The sequence below is a fragment of the Ochotona curzoniae genome, unplaced genomic scaffold (assembly GCF_017591425.1).
Source record: "Ochotona curzoniae isolate NIBS_2020 unplaced genomic scaffold, NIBS_Ocur_1.0 scaffold_2476, whole genome shotgun sequence".
Classification (NCBI taxonomy): domain Eukaryota; kingdom Metazoa; phylum Chordata; class Mammalia; order Lagomorpha; family Ochotonidae; genus Ochotona; species Ochotona curzoniae.
In genome coordinates this window covers 2381629-2395332 of record NW_024467095.1, presented here as the reverse complement: position 1 = coordinate 2395332, position 13704 = coordinate 2381629, and the positions used below count along the sequence as shown (strand labels likewise).

Sequence of the window (13704 nt, the reverse complement as noted above, 5' to 3'; positions counted from 1 at the left end):
ATCATTTTTGTGGCTAGAACATTTAGAATTTTCTACGTTATTATTACCAATACTTACAATTACACGCAATACCCTTCTTGAACTTATTCCCCTAAGTAAAATTTTCTCTTTGACCAATATCTTCCCAAAGCCCTCAAACTCCCAACTTCTGCAATCACCCCTCTGCTCCCCGCTCCGACGAGATCAGTAAACCTGCAATCTCACCGAGAGTTGTCATGGACAAGTTATCTTCCTGTGCTTGGTTCATGTTATTAACCACGTTTCTTTTTACAAGTGTCCTTCAACAGATGGCAGGTGAAACAAAATCCACCACCCAACACACACACATACACACACACACACCCTGAATACTGTTTAGGCTAGAAAAGGGCAAACCTAAACGGTATGACAGCACAGTCAGTCTGGAGGAAAACACGGAAGGGAAACCAGATAACAGACCTTCTAGGAAGCCCCAGATAACAGACCTTCTAGGAAGCCCCCGACTTTCCTGGCCAGTTGCCTCATCGAGTTTCCTGTGACTCCTGCCCTTAACTATACCTAATATTCTTGAGAGCTGTAATATAAATGATAGTGTCATTAGAAGTGCTGGTACAAACCAGAATAAAAACATGAAATTAAATTTTTAAGTCAGAAAGTGAAAACTCCATTTATGCCAGATGACAAAGGACAAAATGTTCAATATAACGAAGAGACGGATGCTCACTTCACGGCAGATCGGTGTTCATACACATAGGCACAGCATCACTGACGTGGACCATGGAATGAGTATAATCTTTAAGTATTTCTTAGCATTACTAGCTGATCTTGAAATCTAGGCAACTTGTAATAGAGGCAGGGCAAAGAGATAGGCCCCGGAACCTTGTATCTGCAATTCAGAGAAGCTACCAGCAGAGGGCAACATTGGCACATTGAGAAATGTCAGGAACCTACCCAAGCAGGGACTGGGGGGCAGCCACAGACCCCTCCCTGAATGTGTAACTACCTTCTAAATACGAAAATGGTTTGTTAAGACACCAGTGCTTAATGAAAAGGAGGACCCTACAGCAGTAAATAGATAACTACCACGGAAAGGTTATAAGAACCATGTCCATTTTCAAACACAACATTGAAAAAGTAATCGGGTTATTTCGAGGTTCTCAAAGTTCAATTATCAATATTTTTTCATATTCTATGAAGAATTTATCATCTTTCACATTCTCAGGATGGCCTGAGTTGCCTTTCTTCCAGTTCTGTAGATTCTAGTTACAGTAAGTTTTGTTCTATACGTTTATGACAAAGGAGTTGAGATTAAAATTGGTTAAATCTAAGTTTCTGTGAAGATCCACATTAAGGGTGGTTAGTCATTTGTACTTCTTTTAGAATTAATCAACTCTAAATTGTTCAGCTAGAAATTGTCCTATCAGCAGCACCACACTCACCTTTGAGTGAGTGAGCATCAGGGTTTTCCCTGCAGGTGGGACATCACCTACTGATGTTTCACATAAACCTGCCCTACACTTTTCACACGAGTGTGAGAACGCCAACAGCACACCTATCTAGATGAAAACTGATCTCTGATCCACAATGCCTACAAAAGAACAGCCTGCACAGTCACCTCATCACTCTGCAAGAATCGGCCCAGGAAAAGAAGTACTTGAAAAAACATCAGTGATGGCTGAGCTACCCAGCACCCCAGCACCCACCTCCCTTTTTTCGGTCCTTGCTCTGCTTCAATCTTAAGATGAACAGACAGACAGACTCCAGCAGCCAACCCCGTCAGCCAACGTTCCTCGTCTCTAGTAGATCTATCTTCAGCTTGTCCACATCAATAATGTCCGATCAGGTCATCCCTAGAGCTATTACAATATTTTTGTCAGAATCTGTTCACTAAAAGCTTAAGAAGCCATTCCCATTGCCGCTAAGTCTGACAAACCCAAGTGATGGTGGCTGATTAGCTTGATGTGGCAAGCTGTGGACCAACAGCTCTGTGTTCACCTTAGTCTGCATGCCAAAGTACTCCCGGAGATCCACTGAGGTGCCCATTGCTTCCACCCTGAGATGCGATATCCACGGAGAGATGCCTCTGTCTGCTGTTTGTAACTTACATTTTGACTATGATGTCAGCATGTGGTCTCAGCTCCATCTCGCCTCACTGAACCGATTAGCTATCCATTCGTGGCTGGACACCCAAACCCTTCGTCTGGTTTCCACCTGTTTGACAACCTGGGCAGGCCACTTCTTTTCATCATGCTTTGATTTCCTCAGCGCTTCTGTCTGTGCCATGCCGTCTCAAAGCGCTGTTTGTCCTAAGAAGCAGAATGGCAGGGTAGGACACAGGCATGGGTTCTCACGAGCCTGCCGTTCACGCTGGCCTCGGAGGCTGCTGAGGCTTCCTCTCCTACCAGACACGCTTCCGCTTCCACCAGCTTGGCCGTGGGTCACCAGGAGAGCTGGATGAGGTCTTGTCTCAAGGTCAGTGTTTTGTCCCGAGAGGTTGGCTTTGAGCAACAGGTGCAACATTCTCCCTGCTTTACTTTCTGCCGAGAAGCGCACAAGGCTAAGTCTGCACTTGGAGACACCTGATTGCTTGGGTGTTTGAGACTTAAAGACACAGTATCACTTTGACCAACACTGTCAGGTCTTATGGCGTCATCAAGTCTTCCCGATTTATCCAAGAAACAAAAACTTGCTTCTTCTACTTGCATGGTAACCCTAATTCCTAAGCACCTTTCCTTAAAAGGCACAAGTTGCTGTAAGAAGAGTCAAGTCTTTTAAGAACAGAACAGAACTGATCATTTAGAAGCCATTTGAGGACAAAGGCACGGGACATTCGCGGGTCCAATGGGCAGCATTTATTTTCTTTACAGAAAACTCCCAAAAGAAATTCTGACTTGAAAAAATACTTCAATAAAAAGATTCTTTGGCCAAGGCTAATGAATTTGACAAATTTAGACAACAAGACCATGTTCCTAATAAATATCTCCATTTCCATGTTCTTCAATTATTTCCCTAACTCCAGATTTGCCTTTTCTTCTTCATTATCCCCATCTTTCACTTTTTCCCTTTTTCTGTCCTCTATTATTTCCTAGCGATTCTCCCCAAATCCTAAAATGCCCGTGGCCTCCAGAGGCTCTTGTTTTCCAAATCCAGGCATGCAGACAATTCTAGAATTTACACATCAGGTTTGGGGTAAACTAAACATCACAGTTAAATTCCCAAACCCAGACGAGACACACTGAACCCACAGGTACAAGTTGGCTAGAACTTCAAATGCTAAATCCTAGATGGCAAATCCCGATTGTCACTCACGAAATCTAAAGGAAGAAAAAGTAGGCAAAGTCCTGGACCTGAAACACAGCTGACAAAAATACATATATCTTGTCATGATACAATCACGTGAACAGAGAGAAAAAAAAGTACAGAACTTTGTCGGGGATAGACTAGAGGGCATCTTGAGACAATCTTAGGGAATTGAAGAAGGTATGACACCCACCCCTTCATTTTTGACCCGTGGCATGACATGAGAAATTCTATCTAGAAACAGTTGGGATGCACAACGGCCTTGTTGGGTGAGCGTCAGCATCTGAGCAACAAAAGCAAGGCGAAGCGCTGAATATCTTCCAGCCCTGCAGACCAAGCAGCTGATAGATCACACACTGCAAGGACTCATGTAGACATTACACAAAGAACACCGGTAAAAAAATATTTCCCCATATTACAAAAGAAACATCAAGTCAAAGGGAACAAAATCCCTCAATTCAGATCAGTGAGGATATTCCATGGGAGCAAAAGCAGCCAAAATCCTACCTCACCCTTAAAGCCGCAAGACAAATGAACCGAGTCAACTGGGCTAGCCCCGAGTAGATACTGAGCATTCAGCTCTTTCCACTTTGCTCAGCCTCTTCCTTAAACACACCATCTGGATGGCTGGTTCTCAATCGTGGGTAGATTTTCCTTACCTCTCAGTGTTCAACTGTAACCCTTGGACGTATGAGTAAAACATCCTTACCGCTCCATGATATCCTCTCGGAAGGTTTAACAAACTCTTTGCCAATGAAGCCATTGCATAAAATACAACTCAGAGGGACTGTTTCTTAGGACTCCGGAGGACTCCTCTCGCCATCATCAACAGGTGTTGTTTTTTGTTGTTGTTGTTGTCCCCTCCACTGCATTTGACACACACTCGGGCACAAAGAGGAGATTCCAATTCTTGCACTAATAAATTCCTACAAACTTAGTGGCTTAAAATAACACACCATTATCCTGTACTGCATTTTCAGATGGTGTGTGGACAAAATGGATCTCACTGGGCTACCTCCAACACGTCATCAGAACCACCTTGCTGTTAGGAGGCTCATGGGAAAATGCTTTCCTTTCAAATCCAGCTTTCAGAAGCCACTGAAGTGCATGGGTCGTGGACTCTTTATCCACCTTCAAAATAAGTGAGGGAGCTTGTAAAACTTCTCTCTCTGATCTTCCACACTTCAGGACTCTCAATCTCACTGAGCTCACCTGGGAACTCTTGAATGGTCTCCTCCCAGGAAGGTTAGTGGGTTAGTAATCATTGCACCTGCAAGCTTAATTCCCTAGAGCAAAACAGTTTCTAGAGAGCGGGGTGAGAAATTGCCTGGGGCTGTGACTCTGCTAACCACAGCACTACTTGACTGTATAAAACTCCTTTTACACAGGAAAAATAACTGGCAGACGGATACTATGTTAAAGTTCAGAAAGATCCCAGCAAAAAGGTATCCAAACTTTCTCAACATTACCTGAGACCAGAAGCACAGAAGTCTTAAACCTTTGGATGAAAGATTTACATTTCCTGATGCCCTGTCCTCGTTTTGAAACACTCCCATGCTGCCAGTAAACAAAGCAAACAGCGTGCAATAGGTTGTGTTGTCAGCGGTTCGAGTCCTAGCTGCTCCACTTCCAATCCAGATTCCTACTAATGTGCCTGGAAACATGACTCGAGCGCTTGGGAGATGTGGATGAGGCTCCGCGGTTTGGCCTGGCCCAACCCTGGCCATGGAGGCCATGTGGGGAGTGAACTGGTGACGTAAGATTTCTCTCTCTCCCCGCCACTCTCATCCATCATCGCTCTCTGTAATCCAGCCTTCCAAATAGATAAATCTTTACAATAAAAAATAAATAAGGACTTTTTAAAAAAAAAACATCAGGGCTGCCAACAATACTATCAGCCTTCACTTTCCCATAGCACCTAAAGTACTGGCCACAGTTGTGCCATTTGCTGTGCTGTGTAAGTGCTCTGAGCTTCCTATTCTCAAGGCATCCTTGGACAAATAAAGTCAAGACCGCTTTACCCTCACCTAGAAAGGACATAGTACTGGTATACCCTGACAGTTATGCCCCAGGAGTTCATTAAAGAGTCCTATTTTTTATCTCAATTTCAGATAAGTTTTTTAAAGTATAAATTTCTCTTTGGATTCACCATATACAGCTTCTCACAATTTGTTCAGATGACAATTAAGCCTGTAAGAACAACTCCCTAAACTTGCTCTCAGCATATTCAGAAAAGGACCTAATATTTGAAAATGGAAATGATGATTTTACCATAGTAGAGTCTATTATTTAGGCTACAATCTCTCTAGAGAGGCAACAATACATGCTCCTGGTCACTGGAGACTCTGCAAAAGTACCCTGCCCCCCGATGTACAATGACAGCTCAGAAACTGACCAGGTTAATTTGGCTTAGCAGATGAAGTGCTGACTCACGTTTGGCTTTGCAGCATCTCTTATTTTAATCACCCAAGAGTTCCATGAGACACACGCAGAGAAGCCAAGCAGGCTTCTGTAGCAATGAGGTTCTTTAAAAGCCTCCTTCCCATTGCGTCCTTAGCTAACAAAAAGACCCTTTAGATGAAGCATTCACAGGTAGGTAAACAGGCCGAGATTCAAACTCGGCTTCATGGGGAACCTCAAAACTCACTGCTTACTCTAACCTCACTCTGGTCCTGACTGCACAGGCTTACCCTCCTGTCGGAGCTTCCACTGACCCAGCTCTTGGCTCCACACTGGACTGCATGATTCCTCTCACAGTAAAGATGCCACTACAGAATGGGAGCAAGCAACACTTCAGTCAATGAATTTATCTCCTAGGGACTGGCTTTCCCATTACTATTGGCACTGCAATACCCCAGAGACCTGCTGCAATCCTGCACCTGGAATAAGAATGGAAACTTTCTCCATTATAATCTTCCTTACGAAACCTGCTGCTCTTCCGAGTGTTCAGAGACTCACACTGAGAATTTTGACATATCTTTGTTTATTATTAATAATAAAGCAGAAACGTGAGGCTATAGGAAGAGTATGTTACCACTGCCCTTTCTAGAGTCCTTTAACCAAAGTCTCAGCTCATAGAATTCCCTGTAAAGTAACACTGATTCTTCAAGTAGTCGGGCTTCTTCCACCTGGGGAGGAGATTTGTATTAAGTCCCTCACTCTGGTTTTTGGCCCTGGCTCTGCCACTGCAAGTATTTGCTAAGTAAAAAAGCAGACGAAAGTTCATTCTCTCCTTCTGCCTCTAAAATACATCTTTTTTAAAAAAACAAATAAAAGGTATTTCTAGATAGTTCCTATAGACTTGGCTATTACAAAGGTGGAGGCCTACTCCATGCAAAGTGAGATCCTATGGAAGCTAGGGAACATATGACAGCACCTTTATCAAGGTTATGATTTTAATTAAGCCAGTAAGGAATAAATCCCTAGAGGGATTGGAAGAGATCGTCAGAAAATGTCAATGTTAATTCTATCAAAGGGAGAATGGAAAAAACGCTGGTTGTACTTTTCAACCAGGACATCACTAGCATTCCCAAGCAAAATGCTTGGTGGTACAAAAACCAGTTCAGTTTGATAGTGATTGTGGTTGCATAAAACTATTCATCACAGTACACCTACACTTGTTACCGTCTTAAGTCAACATTGCTGGAGAGAATTAGATAGGCTATTACTGGGTCATGTAACATCTGTCATTGTCATAACCCCAGAAACAAATTTTATTAGTGGAGAATGGTCAGAGATTGCAACTGTTCTTTACACACCCTGAGATGGTTATCACCCAGCTTCTGTCCTGCCTGGGATTTTAACACTTTTTGTTAGTACATGACTATTTTTCAAGATTGATCAAAACATTTCCATGCTTTTCCAGTGAGAAACAATAGCCTTTCCAGGCACCAAAACCCTTCCTGTTTATATGGTTCTATCATGAGGCAGACCAACTTTTATAGCAGTTGACCAAGGAACACACTTTATGGGAACCATTATAAAAGAAATCTGTAAGGCATTGCTCTTCCTGAAAAACTACACTGCCTTTGCCATCTGCAACTTTATAGGAAGCTTCAACAACCAATATTATTCTTAAAATAGCACAAGTTTCAGACACCCTAAGTTTGCTTTGGAGGTTCAAGTCAATCGTCATCACTGGCCCATGAGTCCATATGATACGATCTGTTAGGGACATGTCAGTTACCCATAGAGGAACTGGTCACCAGCTATCTCATTTGAGACCTTCACTTTTTAACTAAGAAGCTCTGTTCTACGGCACAAACCTGTTACAATTTCATGAAGCTACTGACGTCTGTAAGTCTTACAATCCACATGACTCACTGCTTCATGTAATCAAAGCATCTTGCTCAAGAGCCTTTTCAAGGTCTTCAGCAAAATGTACCTACTGAAATACACATCAAAGAAAAATGATCTTGAACCACTGTGAAATCATATACGTATCATATACTTAGTACATATACGTAATACAAGTATAACCACTTATCATATACTTAGTACAAGAAATAGAAGAGTGCAATTCTAGGAGATCAAATCTTGGATTCTTGTTTCACAATTAAATAAGTCAGTTTAGAATTCCATACAATGGAAATCCTACTCCAATAAGGGCTGTTAAACGTAGAGTTCTCAGAGATACTACACAAATAGTCTTCGGAAAGTAGATAGCTTCTGTGCAATACATCTAACAAAATCTTAAAATTCCCAAGTTTTCATTTCCTCAATTATAACCTTTCTTGTCATCGTACTATGATAGCAGTTTGTCATCATCTTTGTCTGCTGTAATTGGTGAGTCAGAACATTCTAATGTCAGCCTTAGTGTATCCCGAACAGCATCCACTGGCCTCAATTTTGTAGACGGCTTTATGGGCCTTCAAGAATCCATGAGACACACTCTTGCTGTCCTCTAAATGACACCCTGGGGAATGGCTGTCAGGAGCTTTTCCTCTTGTACCAACGTGGACAAATGGCAAACCAACCAACCAGGGACTTTTCCATTGCTCCTGTATCCCAGAGGAAACAATTACTTCCATCTGCTGACTGACCCCAAATAAATCTAAATATAAACTCCACTGCAGAATAGGCCAATCAACTTGCTACCTGAAAGAGATTAATAGAGATTCAAATACGCGGCCTAACTTGTGAAAGACTTAAAACCCCAGAGTCAAAGCATGTTTTTCATGACTTTCCATGTGCTGCCAACACTGGTTACTTCATTTGTGACCAAAAGGCAAAGTCCCTTTTCCCTCAGACTAACATCTCATACGTTGGAAATAGCATTCCAAGACTTCATACCCAGATATGAAGATACCCAGATACCCAGACTCTTTCAATTACCAGGTGGAAATTCTGACTCAAACACAAGTTCAAAAACAAGGTAACCCCTGATTATTCAGGCATTATACCTGGGAGAATTACTGACTCCTTGTTTATATGAACAATCAGGACAGCATCCCCCAAACAATGCATTGTATGCATATGTGTGCATGTGCATGTGTGTGTGTGTGTGTGTGTATACATACAATTTATATGGTATTTATTATTTCCTCTAACACAAGTTTTAAAAAATATTGTGTCCTAAATGTAATATCCATAGGAACTCACTTACTGATATTAACAGTATCTAATTGTTCTAAATTTCTTATTGGCATTTGTTCTTATCAACGTTTATTGCAACAGCCAAGCAGGCAGAGCAGAGCCATGCCATGCACTACCTCAAGAAGTAGCGACCTGGCTCTCTAAGGTAACGGTTACATCCTGCAGAATTGCTCAGATAGCCTCCTTGGATAACTGGGGTTTCTAGTTCCAAAACAGCTCACAGAGCCCATTATTAGTCATATTTATTTTTCTCACATTGATCATAATGCTAGCATATTGCCTTCTCTGTACATCCTTCAGTGTTCCAAACAGCCATTCCCTGATGAGACAGTGGCCACACGGTATACACAAGGAGGTCATCTTTATGTATACTGGAACAGAGTTTAACACAGCAGGTGCGATGCCATCACTTGGAATACCCGCATCCCATATTGGAGTCCCTGGCTCAAATCCTCATTCTACTTTCAATTCTACTTCCTACTAATGTACCCCGGAGAGCAGTAGGTGACCACTCAAGTGCTCGGGTTCCTGTCATCCATGTCAGAGGCCCAAATTCAGTTCCCACATGCAGATTTGGCCTAGCCAAGATGTGGCCTTTCATTGCAGGCAACTGGATGAAAGCTCACTCTCATGCTGACTGCTGTGCCTTCCAAATAAATGAAAATAAGCACATTAATTGTTAATAAAAGAGCTCTGGATACAATGACTAGAGAGACAACTGACCAACTGCTGATTTAGGAAGGACTGTGCTCTATATGAATTGCTGAACATCTTGCAAATCAAAGAATGCTCCAAAGATGGGGTGAAGAGATTGAATATATGACAGTGTGTAATGACAAGGCCACATGACAGCATAACTCTGACCCACAGTAACTGCAGTAAATTCCAGCCAGTTTCCTTGTGTTCTGTCCCTCTCCCAAGCTAGGTTCAACCAGAATTAAAAAACAACACAAAACAATCCCTGAGAGTCCATTTTGATTAGCTTTTCTCCAGCTTCTAGAGTAAAAGGTGAAAGATTTACATGATCTGAAGAGAAACCAGAGTATCAGCTTCTAGAGTACTTGGTTTGGTTTTGCTCAGTTTTCCTACTCCACTGCTTTTGTTTGGGTCTCTCACAAATGCACACTTTGGTACCTGGAGCAAAAACAAGCTCTGAATTAGTCATCTGTTCTCATGGGTGGTTTTTACTCATTTTCACACCTTTCCCTGCTGTCCACAGACAGACGACAGTGATTAAGCATAATGAAATACAAGGCGATTATTCTATGATCTGGTACATGAGATGAGTAAACCATGATAACCATAATCATGCTGTCATCAGATGAGTTCATTTTTCTTGCTTATGTCTCAAGCTAGGTAGAAGCAATATTCTGTTATTTGCATCTAACAAAGCCCACGGTGCTGCTAAGGAAATGCATCTTTTATAGGACTTATTTTACACATATATGCATGTGTATGTACATATTATCCATATATACATACAATGTCAAGCATGCCTAAAGTAAATGTAATGAATTACAATATATGCTTTACTTTTTCAATTGATAATTCATAATCTTTTCCATCCATTCTCCCAAAATTCTCTTATTTGACGTAAATTTCAGATCATGTGTAATATTTCATCCTATATACTTCTTAAATAATGACTATAAGGAAAAAATAAGCATATCATTATCACTCCCTCCTGAAAAGAAAATAAAGGAAAGGAGGGAAAGGCAGAAAAGGGGAAAAGGGGACACAGGGGACAAAGGGGACAAAGGGCAGGGAAGGGAAGGGTAGACTGAAGGTTATTCAAACAGATTTCTTGTGTGCTAAAGGTAATATAGTACAAAATTCCATATTGATTTATATCCACTTCAATTGTTTCCACACATTTTTGGATCCCTTTTTCATTGTTATTTTTCTGTGTTTTTTCTGTTCCTTTCTTTAATAGAAACAATTGAGAGGTACTGAGTTGGAACAGCAATGCTTTGATCTTTCCTTGCCTGGAAGTGGATGTCTGCTAGCAGCCCCCAAAAACCCAAGACAAGAAGGTGAAATTTCAACTCCTTACTCTGAGTGGCTTCTGTCTACCAGTTAGTCAGTATTTTAAATGTTACTGAGTAAAATTGTCCTAAACAGTTCTCATAGGTTCAGTCGATTCACAAGCTTGTCTTCACGTTGTAGCAAAACTGAAACCTGGTACCTCCTCACAAAAACTTTTAACCTAACACTGAAAAACAATCAAATTTAATTATGCATAAATTATCTGCAAAGATATTTCTTAAAAGGGTGTATGTAAGTGGCCAAGCATATATGAAAACAATTCTTAGCATCACTAATCATGCAAATCAAAACAATGACCTAGCCTCTCCACCAAGAATGGCTATTATCAAAAAAATGAAAAGTAACCAAAAAAAAAAAAATCACAAAGATGTAGAGAAAGGGGAATTCTTATATGTTGTTAGTGGGAATGTAAATTGCTATTCCATTATGGAAAACACTATTTAAACCCCTCAAAAAAAACTAGAAACAGAATTATCACTTAATCCAGTAATTCCAGTATTGGACATACACTAATGAAAAGGAAATCAACGTGTCGAAGATATTTCTGTATTACAGGTTGACCCCATGTATGGAGTCACCTTATGTGTTCATCAGTCATAAGCTGGACCATCACAATATGGTGTAAATACCCCACACATTATTATTCAGTCATGAAACAATGAAATCCTATTGTTTGCAACAAGAATGAGGCCAAAGAACATCTTTTAAATGAAATAAATGTGAAAAAGGAGCTCAGACACCACACGCTCTCACTCAAATATTGACTCTTTCAAAAAAGAGATCTGGTGTTGGGTCTTGATGTGGCAGTCACACTATCATCCTGGCGTGCCTGGGTGTGAGGCACAGCTTCACTTGCAATTCCAGCTTCCTGCCGACGCCAGCCACACTGAGAGTCCATTGAATTTCTCCTCTGTGGTGACTGAGCCTCAGTGGTCACAAGCATTCCGGGGAAATCAACCAGCAGACACAAGTCCTCTCTCTCTCTACTCCAAAGTAAGCATTTGGGAAACAATAGTTTTCAACTGTTCCTTTCCCAGAAGCAGCGAGAGTAATCGTGCTATTTAGAGCCTAGAATGTGACGGTGTGAAAGATGGAGAGGGACAGTTAATGGCCCAGGAGTGCCGCTGGACAGAGCAGCTTGCAGTGTTCTCTGTAGCATAATAAAGTCACTACATTGTGTCAGCTCATTGTCCAAATTCTCTAGGAGAGAGGATTTTCAATGTTCCAACACCAAGATATTACAAATGTTTAAGGTGAAGGATATGCCAACCACCCTGATCATATCACATGTTTGCGTATTGAAATATCACTGTGCCACGTGTCAATTAAAAATTGACAAAAATGATTGCTAACTGGATTGTTTCTATATTTTTAACACGAGAGAGAATTTGGTATGGCACAGCATTTGGTGTTCTTATCACTCTTTTTTCATGTCAACATCACAACAGCCTGGAGTAGGCTGTGTAATATTCACCATTTAGTTCATTTTATTTATTATGGAAAAAGGGTTTAACAATACCATGAAGAATATACATGAGGCTTTACCTAATCAGTGTCATAAATGTTTTTAAAAATTTTCAAAATGTTTGCCAGTTCCCTCAGAAATGATTTGCTTGAAAGATGATGAGCTGTTGCTTGTCCTGATTCATTTGTAAGATTCAGTTTATTCGCTGAAGATTATCGATGTACAGATACCAGGAAGCTTAGAAACTCTCTCCTAGGCTGCACATTTACAAGTCCCTCCCTACCATTTATCATCCTCTAAATGCATCCTGACCATTTCTGCCATATAAGTTTGTAGGAATTGATTTTTAGAAGCAGACATTAAAGGGGGTTAGAGAAAGGGGAGATCGGGTCATTTGAGCTTTGCTGTTTTTATGAGCCAATAATTCACCTCCATGAAAAAGGTTTAATTTCACCAAGGCAAGTGAAGTGTCCTTTATAAAGGATAAAGAAAGGTATCTTAAACCCATGTTACATGGTCACTTTTTCAGTTGTTCTCTCTTATTTGCTTTGAACTGCTTTGTTTTATCCACGACCAGAACCAACATATATTTTCTCAAAGTTTGAGAAAAATAAAATCTACTTAGAATCAAAAGTAATTTAGTGAAATATTATACAAAAGTCTTAAATTTTGTAGCCTTTTCTCTTTCTGGGAATATCAACAGCAGTAAAATAACGCAGAGAAAAAAGAGAAGAATCTGCTAGGAAAACTGGGACATTGAACTTCCTCAGTTAAATATATATATATTTATATATATTTATACCTATATACCTATATATATACCTATATACCTATATATATATATAGGTTAAATGTAATGTTAACTGAAATGTCTATTTTCACCTAGCAAACACTAAAACGGTCTTTTAAATGAGAGATCTCCCACAAATCTTGAGAAATATAACTTAAAATCATCAGTGGGAACATTTCTAAATCTAAATTTAACTTGCTGCGGTATCGGCTTAGAGATTCATTGTCTTCTATAAATGAATAAGTTCAATGCTCTGTTAAATATTTTCCATGAGGAAAAACCAGAAAGCATAATTAAAGTATGCAAAGATAATCTCTTATTGCTTACTGCCATTAAGACATCTTTTGAAACCTTGGCACCAATGGAAAATATCAAATGTCAAATGTTTCAACTGTAATAATCCCATTCTTGGCTTGCTCAGTGTATGTCAAATGAGCGCTGTAAAAGGGAAGGCTGAGTCACACATTTTAAAATGTTTAAGTTAGAACCCCATCACTCTTATCAGAATTAAACTTGGCACTGTGATCAG

At 40.5% G+C, this 13704-nt stretch overlaps 1 protein-coding gene across 3 annotated transcripts in view; it reads right to left on the bottom strand.

The window, feature by feature from the left end:
* The window catches only part of GRM8 (glutamate metabotropic receptor 8), a 565201-nt gene that overhangs the window by 205034 nt on the left and 346463 nt on the right, over positions 1 to 13704 (bottom strand). The gene's annotated exons all lie outside the window — the stretch shown is intronic.